Source organism: Cervus elaphus, chromosome X (assembly GCF_910594005.1).
Source record: "Cervus elaphus chromosome X, mCerEla1.1, whole genome shotgun sequence".
NCBI classification, from domain to species: Eukaryota; Metazoa; Chordata; class Mammalia; order Artiodactyla; family Cervidae; genus Cervus; species Cervus elaphus.
The window spans coordinates 169,284,054-169,300,700 of NC_057848.1; positions in this window are offsets into that span (position 1 = coordinate 169,284,054).

Consider the following 16,647-nt stretch of genomic DNA (forward strand, 5'->3'; position numbering starts at 1 on the left):
AGAACCACGTTAAAATATATTAAATCTCAAAAAGGTAAGAAAAATCCTACTACAATTCCCTTGAGAACTGAAACGCAGGCAGAAGTGGCATAGATTTTAGTAATTGCAGGCAGATACATTGAGATACTTGGAATAACTGCGTTTTCTGTGTTCTAAAAGTAAGGAGAGACATGGAAATCCTAAAATAGACCCCAGTTGATCTTACAGATATGACAATCATAGTGTCAGATGAAGCCCATTTTAAGGGTTTCCTAATGGCTCAGACAGTATAAAAAAAAAAAAAAAAAAAAAACCAACCAACCAAACAAACAAAAAAACCCACCTGCAACATGGGAGACCAGGATTCAATCCCTGGGTTCGGTAGATCCCCTGGAGGGCGGAATGGCAGCCTGCTCCAGTATGCTTGCCTGGAGAATCACCATGGACAAAGAAGCCTGGCGGGCTACAGACCATGGGGTCAAAAAGAGTTGGAGCCGGATGAGTAAGGAAGCACAGCACAGCACAGCACAATGAATATTTGTGAAAGAAAGGCAGGTAGTGAGGAAAGAGGGAGAAAGGGAAACAAGGGTATTGAAAGGAAGGAAAGAAAATCCTCCGTTGTTGGTGAGAATAGAGCAACCAGAGATGTCCCCCTGGAGGACAGCACCACACACGACCATCTGAGCAGTCTCAGACGGTTTGAAACAACTATCTCCAACTTTGGTCCCACTCCTTCAACCAAACTCATGTGCAGGGCTTACCATTAACAGGCTAACAGTCATCATGGTTTCTCCTCAGTCAAATCGTGATTCACCCAGAAGTGAAAAAGACACGTGGGCCCCAATGTTCATCACAACACTATTTACAGTAGCCAGGGCATGGAAGCAACCTAGATATCCATCAGAAGACAAATGGGTAAGAAAGCTGTGGTACATAGACACAATGGAATATTGCTCAGCCATTACAAAAAACACTTTTGAATCCATTCTAATGAGGTGGATGAAAGTGGAGCCTATTATACAGAGCGAAGTAAGTCAGAAAGAAAAACACCAGTACACTATACTAAGGCATATATATTGAATTCGGAAGATGGAGATGATAACCCTATATGGGAGACAGCAAAAGAGACACAGATTCACAGGACAGTCTTTTGGACTCTGTGGGACACGGCGAGGGCGGGCTGATCTGAGAGAACTGCACTGAAACATGTATATTATCATATGTGAAAGGGATAGCCAGTCCATGTTGGATGCATAAGACAGGGTGCACAGGGCTGGTGCACTGGGCTGACCCAGAGGGATGGGATGGGGAGGGAGGTGAGAGGGGGGATCAGGATGGGGAACACATATACACCGATGGCTGATTCCTGTCAATATGTGGCAAAAACAACCACAATATTGTAAAGTAATTACCCACCAATTGAAATAAATAAAATAAAATAAAATACATTCCTTTGCCCAAAAGGGCCTAATCAGTATTGGCTTTTTGAGCTCCGAAAACGCCATTTTTCCCCTTCCTTTCTTCCCTCCTTCCTCCCCCCTCTTTCTTTCCTTTGCTTTCTTATTATATCAAAGTGAAAGCTTGCTTTCCATTTATAGTTATGACAAAGTCCTGGCTCTATTCCCCATGTTGTACAATGCATCCCTGAACTCATCTTCCACCTAACTAACACTGCGTGCCTCCCACTCCCCCACCTCGGTATTGCCCCTTCCTCTGCCTCTCCCCGCTGGTAACCAGTAGATGCTTCTCTATATCTGTTTGCCTCCATTTTTATCATATACTCTACTTTGCGGTATCTTTAGATTTTATAAGTGATATCATACAGTATTTGTCTACCTCTGTCTGAGTTATTTTACTCAATATTCTACCTTCCATGTGGCTGCAAGTGTTAATATTCCATTCTTTGGATGGGGCATCACTTTTGTATGCCTTTTTAACAAATGGCACTGCCCCCCCACACACGACACAGCTCCCCAGCTAAGTGTCCTTCTCTGCACGCACACAGAGAAACACCAAGTCCTCTTCCTCTTCTCCCATGGGAAGTCTGTCTTTGAAGCTCCGTCTGGAACCAGTTCTTCCCCCTACTTTCTGGAAACCTGGACCTTCTTGCCCCATCTCCAACTCCACAGAAGCCATCTCCCTCCCTCCTTACACATTTATCCCGTCCCTGCCCTCTCTGCCACCCAGTATCAGGGAACTGAGAGACAAACATAATTTCACATCAGGTTTATTTTATTCTATTTTTCTTATTACTGTATGCAGTTGTTATAATATTCAGCATCAGTACTGTAGGCCAGTACTCAGGAGAGCGACCCCTGAGAATTTCTGAGGTGTCTAGCCATGCCCCGAAGTCACGGGCTGTCCACTGGTCTAGCTGGAAAGGCAGGGGTCTCCATGGTCTCTGGGATCTCCTCTGGTTCGTTCTGATTAACTGGAATGGCAGGGGTCTCCATGGTCTCTGGGACCTCCTCTGGTTCATTCTGATTAGCTGGAAATGCAGGGGTCTCCATGGTCCCTAGGACCTCCTCTGGTTCTTCTGATTAGCTCGAATGGCCGGGGTCTCCATGGTGTCTGGGACCTCCTCTGGTTACTTCTGATTAACTGGAATGGCAGGGGTCTCCATGGTCTCTGGGACCTCGTCTGGTTAATACTGATTAGCTGGAAATGCAGGGGTCTCCATGGTCCCTAGGACCTCCTCTGGTTCTTCTGATTAGCTCAAATGGCAGGGGTCTCCATGGTGTCTGGGACCTCCTCTGGTTACTTCTGATTAACTGGAATGGCAGGGGTCTCCATGGTCTCTGGGACCTCCTCTGGTTCCTTCTGATTCAGCTGTTCATTTGCCTTGGAACTCTGGCTACAGAGCTTTGAGCATCTCATTTTCTTAAGCATTTTTGTGGTGGGAGGTTTCTGAGAAGTTCCCTTGGGAATCTTTCCAGAATGGGATTCTTCACACTCACAGTTACCCGGCCCACATGGAGAAGTCAAGAGAGGGAGCAAAGAATGGCACTGGTTTAGGGAAGAGTGTGAAGACAGGTGGGAATGATGGCTTCACTAGAAAGGGTGTGGGCAGAGAAGAGTTATGTGCCAGGTAAGGACAGGGGAGGGTGTCTTTTCAGGTGGGGTTGATGGGCAAAAGGAGTATGGCTGGGTTCAGCTCACCTTGATAGTTTTTCTGGACCTCAATTGATAGGAGGTCTTCATCTTCTCCTGGGTAACAGGAGGTGGGTGTTCCATAACTACTCTGGAGCCTTGTGGCTTCCCAGTCACCTCAGTCATTTGCAGGACTCACAGTGGTCTGCTCAGAGCCCCTGAGCACCCCGCTATATACCCGTCCCCATGGAGCCTCACCCTCATGTTTGATGAGGTCAGCAAGTCTCTTCCCCAGCCAATGGTGGCCCTGGGTGAGCTTTGACATCACAAAGCCCCATCCTGACATGTCTAGCGGAGGATGGGGAGCAATTCAGATGATTTGCTGGGAGAAATGAGGCATTAGTAATGCCCTCAAGAGGCCTCCAAACTCACCTGCCACCCTCACCTCTATGTCAACTCTGATGGGTCACACAGCAGGCAGAGTGCCTCTCCTCCCAACCTTGCCCCACAGCCACACACCTCAGGCATTCATTCTGTTCTCTCTCAGCTTTCACCATTATCTAGCTTTTCATATCTTGCCTAAACTCCCTCCATGACAACTAGGTTGTGTTGAAGTGTCTGTGGAATCGAGAATCATTGCTTGTTCATCCTGCAATGTGGTCTTAATGCACCTTGAAGCCCATTGAATTCTGGGCCAGCCGACAGAAACCTTTCCATCCCGCCTTCTTGTCTCAGTGTTCCAGGAGCTCGCTTCCGTTTTAAGGCCTCCAGTCGGAAACCCTTTTCTTCATGCTGGGAGCATGAGGTGAATACACTTGCCCTGGCTCCACACCGAGCTGTCTCGTTTGAAGTCTAGGACTCAGGGTCACCTCACTAGGAGTACTACCCAGGCTTGGGTTTGTACATGGTGTTGGGGATGGGGCAGAGAAATCCATGATTCAGGTTGTGCTGGGGGATCCCATGCAGGAAATGCCCACCTGCGGCTGATTAGTATTTCCAGCAAGGGATGGAGCTTGCCCAGAGCTGGGTGAACCTTGTGTGCAAAGGTCTTCTCAAGACGTGCCCTCACAAATCTCTTCTCTCATCTTGTTTTCTTGCTGGAAGCTCCCTTGGAGCTTACCTCACAGCCAAAACCATGGTGGAATTCATTTCCATGAGCAGCTGCCACAAGCTTCCAGGTTCTTGGACAAAACACTGAGTCATCCTGTCCTGTGCATCTAGTTCCTATGGTCTCTCATGGAGCTGGTTGGCTCTGGAGGATAGTGGAATGGATTGTGTGCTCCACCTCAGTCCTCGTTTTTCCAGTTGACTCGTAGGGTCAACCAGCCTGAGGGGCACCCCTGGGGACAGTTTGTTGGCTTAGTGAGTCTTCCTTGGTTTCCTGTCAAGTGTTCACATCCTGGTGTCCACTTGTTGCTTACTCACCCAGGGGCCATCACACTGCTGAACATTTGAAGAGGCAGAAAAAGCACACCGTAAACAAACCCAAAAGTTGACTCTTAGAATTGTTAGAAGATCTTAAAACCTGATAGAAAAATGGGCAAGAGGCACGAGCCATCACTTTATAAGAAAGATGTATCACTGGCCGTGAAATTTATGAAGACATGTTTAAAGTCAGGAGCAGCCATTCACAAGAAGAATATGGAACTAGCCCAGAACCACGTTAAAATATATTAAATCTCAAAAAGGTAAGAAAAATCCTACTACAATTCCCTTGAGAACTGAAACGCAGGCAGAAGTGGCATAGATTTTAGTAATTGCAGGCAGATACATTCAGGGACTTGGAATAACTGTGTTTTGTGTGTTCTAAAAGTAAGGAGAGACGTGGAAATCCTAAAATAGACCCCAGTTGATCTTACAGATATGAAAAACATAGTGTCAGATGAAGCCCATTTTAAGGGTTTCCTGATGGCTCAGACAGTATAAAAAAAAAAAAAAACCTAGCAAACAAACAAACAAAAAAACCCACCTGCAACATGGGAGACCTGGATTCAATCCCTGGGTTGGGTAGATCCCCTGGAGGGCGGAATGGCAGCCTGCTCCAGTATGCTTGCCTGGAGAATCACCATGGACAAAGAAGCCTGGCGGGCTACAGACCATGGGGTCAAAAAGAGTTGGAGCCGGATGAGTAAGGAAGCACAGCACAGCACAGCACAATGAATATTTGTGAAAGAAAGGCAGGTTGTGAGGAAAGAGGGAGAAAGGGAAACAAGGGTATTGAAAGGAAGGAAAGAAAATCCTCCGTTGTTGGTGAGAATAGAGCAACCAGAGATGTCCCCCTGGAGGACAGCACCACACACGACCATCTGAGCAGTCTCAGACGGTTTGAAACAACTATCTCCAACTTTGGTCCCACTCCTTCAACCAAACTCATGTGCAGGGCTTACCATTAACAGGCTAACAGTCATCATGGTTTCTCCTCAGTCAAATCGTGATTCACCCAGAAGTGAAAAAGACACGTGGGCCCCAATGTTCATCACAACACTATTTACTGTAGCCAGGGCATGGAAGCAACCTAGATATCCATCAGAAGACAAATGGGTAAGAAAGCTGTGGTACATAGACACAATGGAATATTGCTCAGCCATTACAAAAAACACTTTTGAATCCATTCTAATGAGGTGGATGAAAGTGGAGCCTATTATACAGAGGGAAGTAAGTCAGAAAGAAAAACACCAGTACACTATACTAAGGCATATATATTGAATTTCAGAAGATGGAGATGATAACCCTATATGGGAGACAGCAAAATAGACACAGATTCACAGGACAGTCTTTTGGACTCTGTGGGACACGGCGAGGGTGGGCTGATCTGAGAGAACTGCACTTCAACATGTATATTATCATATGTGAAAGGGATAGCCAGTCCATGTTGGATGCATAAGACAGGGTGCACAGGGCTGGTGCACTGGGCTGACCCAGAGGGATGGGATGGGGAGGGAGGTGAGAGGGGGGATCAGGATGGGGAACACATATACACCGATGGCTGATTCCTGTCAATATGTGGCAAAAACAACCACAATATTGTAAAGTAATTACCCACCAATTGAAATAAATAAAATAAAATAAAATACATTCCTTTGCCCAAAAGGGCCTAATCAGTATTGGCTTTTTGAGCTCCGAAAACGCCATTTTTCCCCTTCCTTTCTTCCCTCCTTCCTCCCCCCTCTTTCTTTCCTTTGCTTTCTTATTATATCAAAGTGAAAGCTTGCTTTCCATTTATAGTTATGACAAAGTCCTGGCTCTATTCCCCATGTTGTACAATGCATCCCTGAACTCATCTTCCACCTAACTAACACTGCGTGCCTCCCACTCCCCCACCTCGGTATTGCCCCTTCCTCTTCCTCTCCCCGCTGGTAACCAGTAAATGCTTCTCTATATCTGTTTGCCTCCATTTTTATCATATACTCTACTTTGCGGTATCTTTAGATTTTATAAGTGATATCATACAGTATTTGTCTACCTCTGTCTGAGTTATTTTACTCAATATTCTACCTTCCATGTGGCTGCAAGTGTCAATATTCCATTCTTTGGATGGGGCATCACTTTTGTATGCCTTTTTAACAAATGGCACTGCCCCCCCACACACGACACAGCTCCCCAGCTAAGTGTCCTTCTCTGCACGCACACAGAGAAACACCAAGTCCTCTTCCTCTTCTCCCATGGGAAGTCTGTCTTTGAAGCTCCGTCTGGAACCAGTTCTTCCCCCTACTTTCTGGAAACCTGGACCTTCTTGCCCCATCTCCAACTCCACGGAAGCCATCTCCCTCCCTCCTTACACATTTATCCCTTCCCTGCCCTCTCTGCCACCCAGTATCAGGGAACTGAGAGACAAACATAATTTCACATCAGGTTTATTTTATTCTATTTTTCTTATTACTGTATGCAGTTGTTATAATATTCAGCATCAGTACTGTAGGCCAGTACTCAGCAGAGCGACCGTTGAGAATTTCTGAGGTGTCTAGCCATGCCCCGAAGTCACGGGCTGTCCACTGGTCTAGCTGGAAAGGCAGGGGTCTCCATGGTCTCTGGGATCTCCTCTGGTTCGTTCTGATTAACTGGAATGGCAGGGGTCTCCATGGTCTCTGGGACCTCCTCTGGTTCATTCTGATTAGCTGGAAATGCAGGGGTCTCCATGGTCCCTAGGACCTCCTCTGGTTCTTCTGATTAGCTCGAATGGCCGGGGTCTCCATGGTGTCTGGGACCTCCTCTGGTTACTTCTGATTAACTGGAATGGCAGGGGTCTCCATGGTCTCTGGGAACTCGTCTGGTTAATACTGATTAGCTGGAAATGCAGGGGTCTCCATGGTCCCTAGGACCTCCTCTGGTTCTTCTGATTAGCTCAAATGGCAGGGGTCTCCATGGTGTCTGGGACCTCCTCTGGTTACTTCTGATTAACTGGAATGGCAGGGGTCTCCATGGTCTCTGGAACCTCCTCTGGTTCCTTCTGATTCAGCTGTTCATTTGCCTTGGAACTCTGGCTACAGAGCTTTGAGCATCTCATTTTCTTAAGCATTTTTGTGGTGGGAGGTTTCTGAGAAGTTCCCTTGGGAATCTTTCCAGAATGGGATTCTTCACACTCACAGTTACCTGGCCCACATGGAGAAGTCAAGAGAGGGAGCAAAGAATGGCACTGGTTTAGGGAAGAGTGTGAAGACAGGTGGGAATGATGGCTTCACTAGAAAGGGTGTGGGCAGAGAAGAGTTATGTGCCAGGTAAGGACAGGGGAGGGTGTCTTTTCAGGTGGGGTTGATGGGCAAAAGGAGTATGGCTGGGTTCAGCTCACCTTGATAGTTTTTCTGGACCTCAATTGATAGGAGGTCTTCATCTTCTCCTGGGTAACAGGAGGTGGGTGTTCCATAACTACTCTGGAGCCTTGTGGCTTCCCAGTCACCTCAGTCATTTGCAGGACTCACAGTGGTCTGCTCAGAGCCCCTGAGCACCCCGCTATATACCCGTCCCCATGGAGCCTCACCCTCATGTTTGATGAGGTCAGCAAGTCTCTTCCCCAGCCAATGGTGGCCCTGGGTGAGCTTTGACATCACAAAGCCCCATCCTGACATGTCTAGCGGAGGATGGGGAGCAATTCAGATGATTTGCTGGGAGAAATGAGGCATTAGTAATGCCCTCAAGAGGCCTCCAAACTCACCTGCCACCCTCACCTCTATGTCAACTCTGATGGGTCACACAGCAGGCAGAGTGCATCTCCTCCCAACCTTGCCCCACAGCCACACACCTCAGGCATTCATTCTGTTCTCTCTCAGCTTTCACCATTATCTAGCTTTTCATATCTTGCCTAAACTCCCTCCATGACAACTAGGTTGTGTTGAAGTGTCTGTGGAATCGAGAATCATTGCTTGTTCATCCTGCAATGTGGTCTTAATGCACCTTGAAGCCCATTGAATTCTGGGCCAGCCGACAGAAACCTTTCCATCCCGCCTTCTTGTCTCAGTGTTCCAGGAGCTCGCTTCCGTTTTAAGGCCTCCAGTCGGAAACCCTTTTCTTCATGCTGGGAGCATGAGGTGAATACACTTGCCCTGGCTCCACACGGAGCTGTCTCGTTTGAAGTCTAGGACTCAGGGTCACCTCACTAGGAGTACTACCCAGGCTTGGGTTTGTACATGGTGTTGGGGATGGGGCAGAGAAATCCATGATTCAGGTTGTGCTGGGGGATCCCATGCAGGAAATGCCCACCTGCGGCTGATTAGTATTTCCAGCAAGGGATGGAGCTTGCCCAGAGCTGGGTGAACCTTGTGTGCAAAGGTCTTCTCAAGACGTGCCCTCACAAATCTCTTCTCTCATCTTGTTTTCTTGCTGGAAGCTCCCTTGGAGCTTACCTCACAGCCAAAACCATGGTGGAATTCATTTCCATGAGCAGCTGCCACAAGCTTCCAGGTTCTTGGACAAAACACTGAGTCATCCTGTCCTGTGCATCTAGTTCCTATGGTCTCTCATGGAGCTGGTTGGCTCTGGAGGATAGTGGAATGGATTGTGTGCTCCACCTCAGTCCTCGTTTTTCCAATTGACTCGTAGGGTCAACCAGCCTAAGGGGCACCCCTGGGGACAGTTTGTTGGCTTAGTGAGTCTTCCTTGGTTTCCTGTCAAGTGTTCACATCCTGGTGTCCACTTGTTGCTTACTCACCCAGGGGCCATCACACTGCTGAACATTTGAAGAGGCAGAAAAAGCACACCGTAAACAAAATCAAAAGTTGACTCTTAGAATTGTTAGAAGATCTTAAAACCTGATAGAAAAATGGGCAAGAGGCACGAGCCATCACTTTATAAGAAAGATGTATCACTGGCCGTGAAATTTATGAAGACATGTTTAAAGTCAGGAGCAGCCATTCACAAGAAGAATATGGAACTAGCCCAGAACCACGTTAAAATATATTAAATCTCAAAAAGGTAAGAAAAATCCTACTACAATTCCCTTGAGAACTGAAACGCAGGCAGAAGTGGCATAGATTTTAGTAATTGCAGGCAGATACATTGAGATACTTGGAATAACGGCGTTTTGTGTGTTCTAAAGGTAAGGAGAGACATGGAAATCCTAAAATTTACCCCAGTTGATCTTAGAGATATGACAATCATAGTGTCAGATGAAGCCCATTTTAAGGGTTTCCTGATGGCTCAGACAGTATAAAAAAAAAAAAAAAACCAAGCAAACAAACAAACAAAAAAACCCACCTGCAACATGGGAGACCAGGATTCAATCCCTTGGTTGGGTAGATCCCCTGGAGGGCGGAATGGCAGCCTGCTCCAGTATGCTTGCCTGGAGAATCACCATGGACAAAGAAGCCTGGCGGGCTACAGACCATGGGGTCAAAAAGAGTTGGAGGCGGATGAGTAAGGAAGCACAGCACAGCACAGCACAATGAATATTTGTGAAAGAAAGGCAGGTTGTGAGGAAAGAGGGAGAAAGGGAAACAAGGGTATTGAAAGGAAGGAAAGAAAATCCTCCGTTGTTGGTGAGAATAGAGCAACCAGAGATGTCCCCCTGGAGGACAGCACCACACACGACCATCTGAGCAGTCTCAGACGGTTTGAAACAGCTATTTCCAACTTTGGTCCCACTCCTTCAACCAAACTCATGTGCAGGGCTTACCATTAACAGGCTAACAGTCATCATGGTTTCTCCTCAGTCAAATCGTGATTCACCCAGAAGTGAAAAAGACACGTGGGCCCCAATGTTCATCACAACACTATTTACTGTAGCCAGGGCATGGAAGCAACCTAGATATCCATCAGAAGACAAATGGGTAAGAAAGCTGTGGTACATAGACACAATGGAATATTGCTCAGCCATTACAAAAAACACTTTTGAATCCATTCTAATGAGGTGGATGAAAGTGGAGCCTATTATACAGAGCGAAGTAAGTCAGAAAGAAAAACACCAGTACACTATACTAAGGCATATATATTGAATTTCAGAAGATGGAGATGATAACCCTATATGGGAGACAGCAAAAGAGACACAGATTCACAGGACAGTCTTTTGGACTCTGTGGGACACGGCGAGGGCGGGCTGATCTGAGAGAACTGCACTGAAACATGTATATTATCATATGTGAAAGGGATAGCCAGTCCATGTTGGATGCATAAGACAGGGTGCACAGGGCTGGTGCACTGGGCTGACCCAGAGGGATGGGATGGGGAGGGAGGTGAGAGGGGGGATCAGGATGGGGAACACATATACACCGATGGCTGATTCCTGTCAATATGTGGCAAAAACAACCACAATATTGTAAAGTAATTACCCACCAATTGAAATAAATAAAATAAAATAAAATACATTCCTTTGCCCAAAAGGGCCTAATCAGTATTGGCTTTTTGAGCTCCGAAAACGCCATTTTTCCCCTTCCTTTCTTCCCTCTTTCCTCCCCCCTCTTTCTTTCCTTTGCTTTCTTATTATATCAAAGTGAAAGCTTGCTTTCCATTTATAGTTATGACAAAGTCCTGGCTCTATTCCCCATGTTGTACAATGCATCCCTGAACTCATCTTCCACCTAACTAACACTGCGTGCCTCCCACTCCCCCACCTCGGTATTGCCCCTTCCTCTTCCTCTCCCCGCTGGTAACCAGTAGATGCTTCTCTATATCTGTTTGCCTCCATTTTTATCATATACTCTACTTTGCGGTATCTTTAGATTTTATAAGTGATATCATACAGTATTTGTCTACCTCTGTCTGAGTTATTTTACTCAATATTCTACCTTCCATGTGGCTGCAAGTGTCAATATTCCATTCTTTGGATGGGGCATCACTTTTGTATGCCTTTTTAACAAATGGCACTGCCCCCCCACACACGACACAGCTCCCCAGCTAAGTGTCCTTCTCTGCACGCACACAGAGAAACACCAAGTCCTCTTCCTCTTCTCCCATGGGAAGTCTGTCTTTGAAGCTCCGTCTGGAACCAGTTCTTCCCCCTACTTTCTGGAAACCTGGACCTTCTTGCCCCATCTCCAACTCCACAGAAGCCATCTCCCTCCCTCCTTACACATTTATCCCTTCCCTGCCCTCTCTGCCACCCAGTATCAGGGAACTGAGAGACAAACATAATTTCACATCAGGTTTATTTTATTCTATTTTTCTTATTACTGTATGCAGTTGTTATAATATTCAGCATCAGTACTGTAGGCCAGTACTCAGCAGAGCGACCGTTGAGAATTTCTGAGGTGTCTAGCCATGCCCCGAAGTCACGGGCTGTCCACTGGTCTAGCTGGAAAGGCAGGGGTCTCCATGGTCTCTGGGACCTCCTCTGGTTCGTTCTGATTAACTGGAATGGCAGGGGTCTCCATGGTCTCTGGGACCTCCTCTGGTTCATTCTGATTAGCTGGAAATGCAGGGGTCTCCATGGTCCCTAGGACCTCCTCTGGTTCTTCTGATTAGCTCGAATGGCCGGGGTCTCCATGGTGTCTGGGACCTCCTCTGGTTACTTCTGATTAACTGGAATGGCAGGGGTCTCCATGGTCTCTGGGAACTCGTCTGGTTAATACTGATTAGCTGGAAATGCAGGGGTCTCCATGGTCCCTAGGACCTCCTCTGGTTCTTCTGATTAGCTCAAATGGCAGGGGTCTCCATGGTGTCTGGGACCTCCTCTGGTTACTTCTGATTAACTGGAATGGCAGGGGTCTCCATGGTCTCTGGGACCTCCTCTGGTTCCTTCTGATTCAGCTGTTCATTTGCCTTGGAACTCTGGCTACAGAGCTTTGAGCATCTCATTTTCTTAAGCATTTTTGTGGTGGGAGGTTTCTGAGAAGTTCCCTTGGGAATCTTTCCAGAATGGGATTCTTCACACTCACAGTTACCTGGCCCACATGGAGAAGTCAAGAGAGGGAGCAAAGAATGGCACTGGTTTAGGGAAGAGTGTGAAGACAGGTGGGAATGATGGCTTCACTAGAAAGGGTGTGGGCAGAGAAGAGTTATGTGCCAGGTAAGGACAGGGGAGGGTGTCTTTTCAGGTGGGGTTGATGGGCAAAAGGAGTATGGCTGGGTTCAGCTCACCTTGATAGTTTTTCTGGACCTCAATTGATAGGAGGTCTTCATCTTCTCCTGGGTAACAGGAGGTGGGTGTTCCATAACTACTCTGGAGCCTTGTGGCTTCCCAGTCACCTCAGTCATTTGCAGGACTCACAGTGGTCTGCTCAGAGCCCCTGAGCACCCCGCTATATACCCGTCCCCATGGAGCCTCACCCTCATGTTTGATGAGGTCAGCAAGTCTCTTCCCCAGCCAATGGTGGCCCTGGGTGAGCTTTGACTTCACAAAGCCCCATCCTGACATGTCTAGCGGAGGATGGGGAGCAATTCAGATGATTTGCTGGGAGAAATGAGGCATGACTAATGCCCTCAAGAGGCCTCCAAACTCACCTGCCACCCTCACCTCTATGTCAACTCTGATGGGTCACACAGCAGGCAGAGTGCATCTCCTCCCAACCTTGCCCCACAGCCACACACCTCAGGCATTCATTCTGTTCTCTCTCAGCTTTCACCATTATCTAGCTTTTCATATCTTGCCTAAACTCCCTCCATGACAACTAGGTTGTGTTGAAGTGTCTGTGGAAGCGAGAATCATTGTTTGTTCATCCTGCAATGTGGTCTTAATGCACCTTGAAGCCCATTGAATTCTGGGCCAGCCGACAGAAACCTTTCCATCCCGCCTTCTTGTCTCAGTGTTCCAGGAGCTCGCTTCCGTTTTAAGGCCTCCAGTCGGAAACCCTTTTCTTCATGCTGGGAGCATGCAGTGAATACACTTGCCCTGGCTCCACACGGAGCTGTCTCGTTTGAAGTCTAGGACTCAGGGTCACCTCACTAGGAGTACTACCCAGGCTTGGGTTTGTACATGGTGTTGGGGATGGGGCAGAGAAATCCATGATTCAGGTTGTGCTGGGGGATCCCATGCAGGAAATGCCCACCTGCGGCTGATTAGTATTTCCAGCAAGGGGTGGAGCTTGCCCAGAGCTGTGTGAACCTTGTGTGCAAAGGTCTTCTCAAGACGTGCCCTCACAAATCTCTTTTCTCAACTTGATTTCTTGCTGGAAGTTCCCTTGGAGATTACCTCACAGCCAAAACCATGGTGGAATTCATTTCCATGAGCAGCTGCCACAAGCTTCCAGGTTCTTGGACAAAACACTGAGTCATCCTGTCCTGTGCATCTAGTTCCTATGGTCTCTCATGGAGCTGGTTGGCTCTGGAGGATAGTGGAATGGATTGTGTGCTCCACCTCAGTCATCGTTTTTTCAATTGACTCGTAGGGTCAACCAGCCTGAGGGGCACCCCTGGGGACAGTTTGTTGGCTTAGTGAGTCTTCCTTGGTTTCCTGTCAAGTGTTCACATCCTGGTGTCCACTTGTTGCTTACTCACCCAGGGGCCATCACACTGCTGAACATTTGAAGAGGCAGAAAAAGCACACCGTAAACAAAATCAAAAGTTGACTCTTAGAATTGTTAGAAGATCTTAAAACCTGATAGAAAAATGGGCAAGAGGCACGAGCCATCACTTTATAAGAAAGATGTATCACTGGCCGTGAAATTTATGAAGACATGTTTAAAGTCAGGAGCAGCCATTCACAAGAAGAATATGGAACTAGCCCAGAACCACGTTAAAATATATTAAATCTCAAAAAGGTAAGAAAAATCCTACTACAATTCCCTTGAGAACTGAAACGCAGGCAGAAGTGGCATAGATTTTAGTAATTGCAGGCAGATACATTGAGATACTTGGAATAACGGCGTTTTGTGTGTTCTAAAGGTAAGGAGAGACATGGAAATCCTAAAATTTACCCCAGTTGATCTTAGAGATATGACAATCATAGTGTCAGATGAAGCCCATTTTAAGGGTTTCCTGATGGCTCAGACAGTATAAAAAAAAAAAAAAAAAACAAGCAAACAAACAAACAAAAAAACCCACCTGCAACATGGGAGACCAGGATTCAATCCCTGGGTTCGGTAGATCCCCTGGAGGGCGGAATGGCAGCCTGCTCCAGTATGCTTGCCTGGAGAATCACCATGGACAAAGAAGCCTGGTGGGCTACAGACCATGGGGTCAAAAAGAGTTGGAGCCGGCTAAGTAAGGAAGCACAGCACAGCACAGCACAATGAATATTTGTGAAAGAAAGGCAGGTAGTGAGGAAAGAGGGAGAAAGGGAAACAAGGGTATTGAAAGGAAGGAAAGAAAATCCTCCGTTGTCGGTGAGAATAGAGCAACCAGAGATGTTCCCCAGGAGGACAGCACCACACATGTCCGTCTGAGCAGTCTCAGACGGTTTGAAACAACTATCTCCAACTTTGGTCCCACTCCTTCAACCAAACTCATGTGCAGGGCTTACCACTAACAGCCTAACAGTCATCATGGTTTCTCCTCAGTCAAATCGTGATTCACCCAGAGGTGAAAAAGACACGTGGGCCCCAATGTTCATCACAGCACTATTTACAGTAGCCAAGGCATGGAAGCAACCTAGATATCCATCAGAAGACAAATGGGTAAGAAAGCTGTGGTACATAGACACAATGGAATATTGCTCAGCCATTACAAAGAACACTTTTGAATCCATTCTAATGAGGTGGATGAAAGTGGAGCCTATTATACAGAGCGAAGTAAGTCAGAAAGAAAAACACCAGTACACTATACTAAGGCATATATACTGAATTTCGGACAATGGAGATGATAACCCTATATGGGAGACAGCAAAATAGACACAGATTCACAGGACAGTCTTTTGGACTCTGTGGGACATGGCGAGGGCGGGCTGATCTGAGAGAACTGCACTGAAACATGTATATTATCATATGTGAAAGGGATAGCCAGTCCATGTTGGATGCATAAGACAGGGTGCACAGGGCTGGTGCACTGGGCTGACCCAGAGGGATGGGATGGGGAGGGAGGTGAGAGGGGGGATCAGGATGGGGAACACATATACACCAATGGCTGATTCCTGTCAATATGTGGTAAAAACAACCACAATATTGTAAAGTAATTACCCACCAAATAAAATAAATAAAATAAAATAAAATACATTCCTTTGCCCAAAAGGGCCTAATCAGTATTGGCTTTTTGAGCTCCGAAAACGCCATTTTTCCCCTTCCTTTCTTCCCTCCTTCCTCCCCCCTCTTTCTTTCCTTTGTTTATTATATCAAAGTGAAAGCTTGCTTTCCATTTATAGTTATGACAAAGTCCTGTCTCTATTCCCCATGTTGTACAATGCATCCCTGAACTCATCTTCCACCTAACTAACACTGCGTGCCTCCCACTCCCCCACCTCGGTATTGCCCCTTCCTCTGCCTCTCCCCGCTGGTAACCAGTAGATGCTTCTCTATATCTGTTTGCCTCCATTTTTATCATATACTCTACTTTGCGGTATCTTTAGATTTTAGAAGTGATATCATACAGTATTTGTCTACCTCTGTCTGAGTTATTTTACTCAATATTCTACCTTCCATGTGGCTGCAAGTGTCAATATTCCATTCTTTGGATGGGGCATCACTTTTGTATGCCTTTTTAACAAATGGCACTGCCCCCCCACACACGACACAGCTCCCCAGCTAAGTGTCCTTCTCTGCACGCACACAGAGAAACACCAAGTCCTCTTCCTCTTCTCCCATGGGAAGTCTGTCTTTGAAGCTCCGTCTGGAACCAGTTCTTCCCCCTACTTTCTGGAAACCTGGACCTTCTTGCGCCATCTCCAACTCCACAGAAGCCATCTCCCTCCCTCCTTACACATTTATCCCTTCCCTGCCCTCTCTGCCACCCAGTATCAGGGAACTGAGAGACAAACATAATTTCACATCAGGTTTATTTTATTCTATTTTTCTTATTACTGTATGCAGTTGTTGTAATATTCAGCATCAGTACTGTAGGCCAGTACTCAGCGGAGAGACCCCTGAGAATTTCTGAGGTGTCTAGCCATGCCCCGAAGTCACGGGCTGTCCACTGGTCTAGCTGGAAAGGCAGGGGTCTCCATGGTCTCTGGGATCTCCTCTGGTTCGTTCTGATTAACTGGAATGGCAGGGGTCTCCATGGTCTCTGGGACCTCCTCTGGTTCATTCTGATTAGCTGGAAATGCAGGGGTCTCCATGGTCCCTA